Raw genomic sequence first — 7608 nt, 5'->3', positions numbered from 1 at the left:
GTTCTTTTTTGTTTTGTTTTATTTTGTTTTGTTTTTTACAGGTTATCATAGTGCCTGAAAATGTTTCTGATGTATATTAGCTGCTCCATGAATATTTGTTCAATAAAGAGATATGGAGACAGAAGCCTATGCAATTCTTAATCTTTCAACATTTGCCTTGCTTCCTTTAGAAAAAAAATAGGGGAAAAAACTGTTACCTCAGTTGCAAAGAACAAAGGATATGATGTGTGTAGAAATACTCTATACACTGCTGAGCACTCTCTCTATTAAGCGTAAAGTATAAGACACAATTACTAGATAAAATAAATTGTTTTCATTAGCTCAGCAATCAAAGGCACAAAAATAATAAACAAATAAAGTGCTGATATTTTTTCCAGTAACCTCAATCACCATGATAATTTGGGGTGAGGGGTAATCACAAAGAGATAGGACAAAAAACTTGCAGTGGACATTGGCAGATAAAGGTGCTATAGTTTTAATTTGAATCTCCCTGAGGGCTAATGATGATGAACATTTTTTCATGTGTCCGATAGCCATTTGTATGTCTTGATTGGAGAAGTGTCTGTCATATCTTCTGCCCATTTTTTTGACAAAACAGGAAACAACATGTGTTGGAGAAGATGTGGAGAAAGGGGAACCCTCTTACACTGTTGGTGGGAATGCAAGTTGGTGCAGCCTCTTTGGAGAACAGTGTGGAGATTCCTCAAGAAATTAAAAATAGAGCTTCCCTATGACCGTGCCATTGCACTCCTGGGTATTTACCCCAAGGATACAGATGTCATGAAAAGAAGGGCCATCTGTACCCCAATGTTTATAGCAGCAATGGCCACAGTCGCCAAACTATGGAAAGAACCAAGATGCCCTTCAACGGATGAATGGATAAGGAAGATGTGGTCCATATACACTATAGAGTATTATGCCTCCATCAGAAAGGATGAATACCCAACTTTTGTAGCAACATGGACGGGACTGGAAGAGATTATGCTGAGTGAAATAAGTCAAGCAGAGAGAGTCAATTATCATATGGTTTCACTTATTTGTGAAGCATAACAAGTATCATGGAGGACAAGGGGTGTTAGAGAGGAGAAGGGAGTTGGGGTAAATTGGAAGGGGAGGTGAACCATGAGAGACTATGGACTCTGAAAAACAATCTGAAGGGTTTGAAGTGGCGGTGGGGTGGGAGGTTGGCGTACCAGGTGGTGGGTATTATAGAGGGCACGGCTTGCATGGAGCACTGCGTGTGGTGAAAAAATAATGAATACTGTTTTTCTGAAAATAAATTAATTGAAAAAAAAAAGGTGCTATAGCTTTACAAGGGAAAACAGAATGTCCTAGTAATAAGGCAAAAGCAAAAATGAACCCAAATTCTCTCAAGACCTCAGCTATCATCTGGGGTATATTGTTCCAATCAACTGGAATGATTTTTTAAAAATATATTTTATTTATTTGAGAGAAAGAGGGAGAGAAAGTGCGTGGGAGGAGGGCTAGAGGAGAGAGTCCTAAGCAGAGTTGGCCCTGTGGCCCCGAGCCTGGAGCCCAACAGGGGGCTCAATCCCATGACCCCAATATCTCAATATGAGCCAAAACCAAGGCTCAGAGGCTTAACCTGCTGTGCTACCCAGGCACCACTGGAGTACATCTTAATAACCCTAATGTTACCATAGATAAAACAGTAATTTTATAGAATACAATGATACCCATTGAATGTTCTTTCCAGAGGAAAGTAGACTGTTAGACCATGATTATTAATTTAATAATTATACACTGTCTTTCAGAATCTGTATTAGGCATTTTATACACATTATCTGATTTAACTGTCATAATGCTCTAGGAGTTTCAAATTATTTTCCTCATCAAGGTGCCCAGAAATGAATGGGTTTGTGCACTGACCCAAGCAAAATGTAGATTTGAAATTTCAATTTCACTTTCTCTAGCTTTAAATGTGTATTCCTTCCATTTTGGAAAATGAAGCCATACCCCAGTAAAAAGTAGGTGGAATTTGTTAACTGTTTCCTTTGCTGTGCAAAAGCTTTTGATCTTGATGAAATCCCAATAGTTCATTTTTGCTCTTGCTTCCCTTGCCTTTGGCGATGTTCCTAGGAAGATGTTGCTGCGGCTGAGGTCGAAGAGGTTGCTGCCTGTGTTCTCCTCAACAGGTGAATGGATAAAGAAGATGTGGTATATATACACAATGGAATACTATGCAGCCATCAAAAGAAATGAAATCTTGCCATTTGCGACAACATGGATGGAACTAGAGCGTATCATGCTCAGCGAAATAAGTCAAGCGGAGAAAGATATCATATGATCTCCCTGATATGAGGAAGTGGTGATGCAACATGGGAGCTTAAGTGGGTAGGAGAAGAATAAATGAAACAAGATGGGATTGGGAGGGAGACAAACCATAAATGACTCTTAATCTCACAAAACAAACTGAGGGTTGCTGGGGGGAGGGGGGTTGGGAGAAGGGGGGTAGGGTTATGGACATTGGGGAGGGTATGTGCTTTGGTGAGTGCTGTGAAGTGTGTAAACCTGGTGATTCACAGACCTGTATCCCTGGGGATAAAAATATATATTTATAAAAAATAAAAAAATTTATTAAAAAAAATACTTAAGGCTATAAATGAAGCAAACTCATAAAAAAAAAGTAGGTGGAAAAATTTGGTGAAGCAATAAAAATGAATTTTAAAAAAAGTTACTACAAATAGAGCACCTGTTACAAAGAAGCAACATTTTCACACAGAATACCACTAGAATTCAGATGAGTGAAAAAAAGAAAAATAGGATTTGAAAACATAGATTATCATTATCAAAGTACTAAAAATATAGATCCCAATCTAATGATTACAGTTATTGTCCATATCTGTGCAATTATACTTATGTTGACAGTTTTTGTTTACTTAAAATATGTATTTTCCTATACTGTATGTCAACCATATTTAACTCATACTTTTATCACCTTCATAAAGTTTCAATGAAATAAAAACATCCTGAATTGCTGGATAAATACAGTAAAGCCATAGTACATTTATCCTCTCTTTCATTCTAGAAACAACACAAAATTAACAGGAAAATTAATTCCTAAATCTGCTATAATAAAAGTAACTGACTGAGAAAAACCACATAGTTAAAAATGTATATTTTTAAAAATAGTCAATATTAGGTGAAATTCACCTTCAAAGTAAGGGGCCAATTCAGGAAAGATAAGCAAAAATATAGACTTGGAGTGCAGGGATAGTATCCTTATTCATATAACCTAACTGTTGAGAACCTGTAGAGACAGAATTAGAAGAAAAACTTTTCCTGGGCCTGATTCAGTTCAGAGAAACACAAAGAAATACAGAGTGCCATATGTGAAGGGAGCAGTCTGTCTCTGTGGATTCTTTGAATTTTAAAGTCTAAGAAGCTACCACTTCATCCATTATTGGAAAATATTGCAAATGGCTAGTTGAGAAAAGTTTTTCATTCAATTATGAATAATGTAAAGAAGAGGACACAACCTCTATACAAAAATCAAAATAATTGAAAAAGTAGAAGTAACACTTCCCAGTAGATCAAAACAAAACAAAACAAAACAAAAAACCTCTATGGAAAGATGTTGGCACACAGCAGATCAAACTAAATAAAAATTCCACTGTTAATGCTGTGCAAGATATCCAATCAACCAGACCATTTAATGATTTAGTGTCAATAGTGATAAAATTTATCTCATTGTTCATAAATAGTCATACAGTGGTATTTTTCTCTAGAGTGTTTCATCTGAACACCTGATGCATTCTTCTTGTACTCAACCTGAGAAATCCACACACTGGGATTTTGGGACAGAGCTCAAATGTGTATCTCAGTTTATGTCATGTAAGTAAAGCACCTCACTTTGAATTTCCCCCATCATTTTTAAAACTAGGAAAAAACCAGCTGTTTTGCTTAGATGGCAATCATTTACATGGTTATTGGGTGTTCTCGAGCAAATTTTTCACAGTGGGAGACTTTTTACAGATAAGAAATTCATCAGTGATAGAGGGAAAGATTGCAGAAACAGTCTAGTTAAATGTTATTACGGGGAAATTGCACATTTTGTCTATTTAAACATTATTGCTTTGTTTTGAAGTGTAGGTTCAAATAAGCTTTAGAATATAAAATTTCCAAGAAGTCATTTTCTTTAAGAAACTAGCTAGGTTAAAAATAAACTTTTGTCAGCAGAAAAACTGTTTAGCTAACTGTTTGTAATCCTTAGCTGGAGAAGAGCAGAGGGAATCAAACTCCATCAGTTGTGTGATGAATAGCCTGGACTGTAGAACTTTCAAGCAGAGGGTAATCATGTGAGAGAAGCACACACACTAGACAATATTTTTATCCCTTAAATTAAAGTCATGGGATTGCAGGGTAGAGAGGTTGAAGTAGAGGGCACAGTCGTTGAGTTTGATTTTTTTTTTCTTTTTGTTTCAGTTTTATTTTGATCCAGGCAGTGAATATATTCAAAAAAGCTCCTCTTACCCGATCTGCATGGGTGTAAATACCTGAATCCTAGGGAGATTAGTTCAGTTTGGCAGCTTAGCTAATTGAAAAACATTGACACCCAAATTGACCTGCTTATTTCTTACCTCTGAGGCCACAAGCCTCATATTGGCAGGAGCAGCTGGGGCAGCGTATAGAACACATCAAGATGTGTCTGAGCATAAGTAGTTTTTCGAAAAATGGAAGGGTTATAACCATGGATAGATAATTAGCAAATGATATCATGTAAGAATGGTCAGTGACACTTCAAAGTACTGTTAGTACTATTTTTCTTTGGTACTTGTATTAAAGTAGCTTCTGGTTCTAAATAATTTAAATAACTTGCATATATATGTATATATGTACATTAAGCTGTAATTTTGACAAAATAGGCCATGAGCTTTTGACATATTCTGTTATTTTTAATAAATCTGGTTAACTTAAATTTTAACATGTTTTCTAGATTTTAAGTCATCTCTATTTAGTTTTTGTTATAGATATTGCCACTTTTAATAGTTAACTAAATTTTTTTAAGGATTTCCATTTCAGTCAATTTAAAAAATTCTTTAAAAATCCCCATACAGCTTTGCGCAGTGGCAGTATTGTAGCCAATGAGGTTTATCCAAGGTGCGATTATTGCTAATTGAAAAAATCCCCATACAATAAAGTTTGTATTCTAGCTGAAATAATACTGGTGATTATCTTGTGAAGAGTGAAAAAAGATAGTACAAGATGTAAGAAAAAAGAGAAGGAGATAGTGAAAATAAATGCAGCAGGGAGCGATAGAAATACATTAAAATATAAAGATGCAGAGAAGTTTCATTCATAACACAGACAACACAAATTTTATTCTCAGTATATTCTCCTCCAATCAGTGAAATACACTTTACCACTGTGAAATGTCTCTCATTTTAAAAAGAAATATTAACTGTAGACAGAGATATGGAATAATTTTTTTTATCAACTCTCTCTTACTTATTTCTTACTTTTGAGTTTTCTTTTATGTAGGTCAGGCATTTTTTCTCCATCTCTCTCCAGAGCAAAATACTTTAAATTAGTGAACTATACTCATTTTCCTGATTCCTCTTCTGTGGTTGTTTCTTGAAGCTATTACAATCAGGCCTCCATTCCTATCATACCACTCAATCTGTGCTCATTAAAGTTACCCGTAACCAAAAAAAAAAAAAAAAGTTACCCGTAACCTCCAGTTAAATTAATACACTGGCAATTTCTCAGCCTTTATCTTTCTTGATTCATTTGCAGTATTTGACAAAATAGATAACCTCCTTTTTCTAGAAAACATCTACTTCATTTACCTTTTGGGCTCACACTACCTCTATCTCACAAGTCACTTTTACCCAGTTTTTTTACACTTTTCTCCCATCTACTATTTTCTGTGGGATGGATTATTTCTCCCACAGTTCAATTTTCTGTCATTAGAGTAGTTAGTACATTTATATTTAGTGTACTATTTATATGGCTGTACTTTATTTTCTGTACTTGATTAGTTAAATATTTTCTAGTATTCCATTTGATTTTTTTCTACTGGCTTTCGTCATACTTTCATATGTATGAAAATGTTTATATGTACTTATATATGTAGATGTGTGTTGTATATTGTGATTTCTAATTCTTAACTTATCTTCCTCTACTTATTTTTAATATTAAACCACTTCATATAAAATGTAAGAAGTTTGCAAGAGTACAGTTCTATTAAATCTCCCATTCCTAATTTGTTGCATATTTGTATATTCTACGTACATTCATTCAGATTTTCTATTTGCTATCATTTTCCTGCAATCTGAAGAACTTCTTATGGCATTACCTTCTATCATTACTTTAGTACAATTTTTCTGTTGACAAATGTTCTCTTTTTTTCCCTTTATATGAAAATACATTTTTTCAAATAAGTGCTATTTTGGTGGGATGTAAGATTCTGGAAAATAGCTAATATAAATATATTTTTAGCACTTTAAAGATGTGGTCTTCTTGTCTACATTTCTGTATGATCAGAAGTCAACCATAAGTTTTATTTTTCTTTCCCCACATAGAAGGTATTCTTTCTTGTGCTGCCTTCAAAATATACCTTAGTCTTGCAAAGTTTGATTCTGATATGCTTATGGATGACTTTATTTTATCCAACTTGAAGTACATGAAACTTCTAGTATATGCATTAATAAACATTAATACTTTTCATAAATTTGGTGATATTTCTTTGGATATTTTTTCTCCTCTATTCTCCATGTTTTCTCAGTCTTTAACTTCATTACATCTGTGTTGGTCCACTTTTCATTGTCCCACAAGTCCCTGAACGTTTTTTCAATGTTTCCAACATTTTCTATTTTTTCATTGAATTAGATATTATTTTATCTACATTCAAGTTCACTGACCCTTTATTTTGCAGTATCTGATTTTCATTACCTTTTTCTAGTCATATCACATATATTTTTTGTGGTTTTAAAATTTAATGCAGTTTCTTTTTCCCACTGAAGGTCTCCATTTATTTTCTTATTGTGTCTATCTTTTCCTTTAAATCATTAACTGTATTTATAATGGCTTATTTCTCAATGTTAACAGCTGCAGTCACCTCAAATTTTATTTTTAGTGACTTTTTATTAACTTTTAATGGGTCGTATTTTCCTCCATCTTCAAGTCAAGTATGTTATGCTTGACAGTGTGCGTTATACTTCATAGGGTATATGAATGATGTTCACTTCCTAAAAGATTATTGATTTTTGTTTTGTTAAGAAGCTTGATCTAGTAAAATTTGGTTTTATTCTTTGCAGTAGTATGCCTACTTCTTTTCTTCTCTCTTTCCTTCCTTCCTTCTTAACTCTGTGCTTTGTCTTCAATTATGAACATTGTACTGATTTTGATGACATGGCCTTTTGGAATTTCAGATGAATGATCAGCTGCCTAGATCTAATTTTCATTGACAAAGTAAGATTACCATCATTTTTAATATGTAATGACCTCTGAAATCTCTGTTCTGATCTTAGTCCCCTAACAGCTGCTTTCTATTAGATCTCATTAGAATCTTACCCTATACATGTGCAACCCAGCCCTCAGACAAATAGCCCCAGGAAAGTCCTCTGCATATTTCTGTGTCTGCCT

At 34.2% G+C, this 7608-nt stretch overlaps 1 non-coding gene across 1 annotated transcript; it reads left to right on the top strand.

The window, feature by feature from the left end:
- The first annotated feature begins 5076 nt into the window (after nt 1–5076).
- Nucleotides 5077–5219, top strand: LOC122901436. The gene has a single exon (XR_006383489.1). It is a non-coding gene; the product is annotated as a U4 spliceosomal RNA (small nuclear RNA).
- Nucleotides 5220–7608: the final 2389 nt, after the last annotated feature.

This window comes from Neovison vison, chromosome 2 (genome assembly GCF_020171115.1).
Source record: "Neovison vison isolate M4711 chromosome 2, ASM_NN_V1, whole genome shotgun sequence".
Lineage (NCBI taxonomy): Eukaryota > Metazoa > Chordata > Mammalia > Carnivora > Mustelidae > Neogale > Neogale vison.
This window is presented reverse-complemented; position numbering and strand designations above follow the sequence as displayed.